Below are 1,095 nucleotides of genomic sequence, written 5' to 3'. Positions count from 1 at the left end.
AGGGAGGATCGCAGCGCATTTCAGCCAAGACAGGTGAGACTGCGGTTCTGACCTGCCGGCCTCGAGGAATTTCATTAGGGCACCTGGGCGCCGGTAAAGCCGTTCCCCTCCACAAAGTAAGCGTGTTATGTCTACAGCCCAACGGAGACACTAAGAGCCCCAAAGGCCCTGTTTTCATCCCAAAGAACAGCGCCCTACTGCGTAGTTTGTAGCTGGCTCTATGAGGTGAGAACACATTTCCCGCTAGCGCAGAAATCCCACAAACTCCTGAGGGGGCTATGGTTAGAAGCAGAGGCTGTGTAAAAGGTGACTCTTGGGGGCTAGACAAAAACACGAAGATTTTCACAGAGCGTGAGAACCCAAGACACTGGAGACCATGGATCAATCTCTGCAAAAAGCAGCCCTGCGTGGAAAGGGAAGAGCTGTGCGGCCTTCGTGCTAGTTTGCTTGTTAAGGCTGACGCTTCCTATTTCTCCTCCGGCGGAGAAGCGACATCTTACTTCCTATTCCTCAGCCGTCCACTGTAAGAATAACACGACCAAGCCACAAACCAATGGAAGAAAAAAGTAACACTTAAAGTACAACCTATTCTTGAAACTACAAAATAACAAGGGAAAGCGCGAACGCAGTCCCCCACTACCACAAATTTTGCAATCGAGTTTCCCACATTTGGGGAAATCACACGGGTCAGCACATCCAGAGTGCAATGGATAAACCTCATCCTGGGAAAACCACCTTCACGATCATGGTATCTCCCTCCCCTCCCGGGTAAGTATGAAGTCCCGCACCTCCGCCCCGCCACAGCCTCATACACCTCACCCTTTACACTCACGGTCGCTTGCCCCGCGCACCCCTGAGCCCTCCTAGCCCTGACACACAGCTGGGACTCTCAGGTCCAACCAGCGGTCCTGAACCCGCTCCCACGGCTCGGGAACTCCTCCGTGGCGAAGCAGCAGGTGGGGAAGCAGCAGCCCCTGCGCTGCCTCATCTACACAGAAGTCGCCCTATCCGTGATGTCACCGGCCGTGCCTTTCCCGGTCCCCGTCTGTCTTTCTGCCACTCAGCCGACCAACCCGCTGCCTGAGCCGAAAAGGG

General features: G+C 54.8%; 1 non-coding gene across 1 annotated transcript; it reads right to left on the bottom strand.

Moving 5' to 3' along the window:
• Positions 1-608: 608 nt before the first annotated feature.
• LOC115932646 (U1 spliceosomal RNA) lies at positions 609-776 on the bottom strand. The gene has a single exon (XR_004068870.2). It is a non-coding gene; the product is annotated as a U1 spliceosomal RNA (small nuclear RNA).
• Between the last annotated feature and the right edge of the window lie 319 nt (positions 777-1,095).

The sequence above is a fragment of the Gorilla gorilla genome, chromosome 1 (genome assembly GCF_029281585.2).
Source record: "Gorilla gorilla gorilla isolate KB3781 chromosome 1, NHGRI_mGorGor1-v2.1_pri, whole genome shotgun sequence".
NCBI classification, from domain to species: Eukaryota; Metazoa; Chordata; class Mammalia; order Primates; family Hominidae; genus Gorilla; species Gorilla gorilla.
Note: the sequence above shows the minus strand (reverse complement) of the source record. Positions and strands in the feature narration are given on the sequence as shown.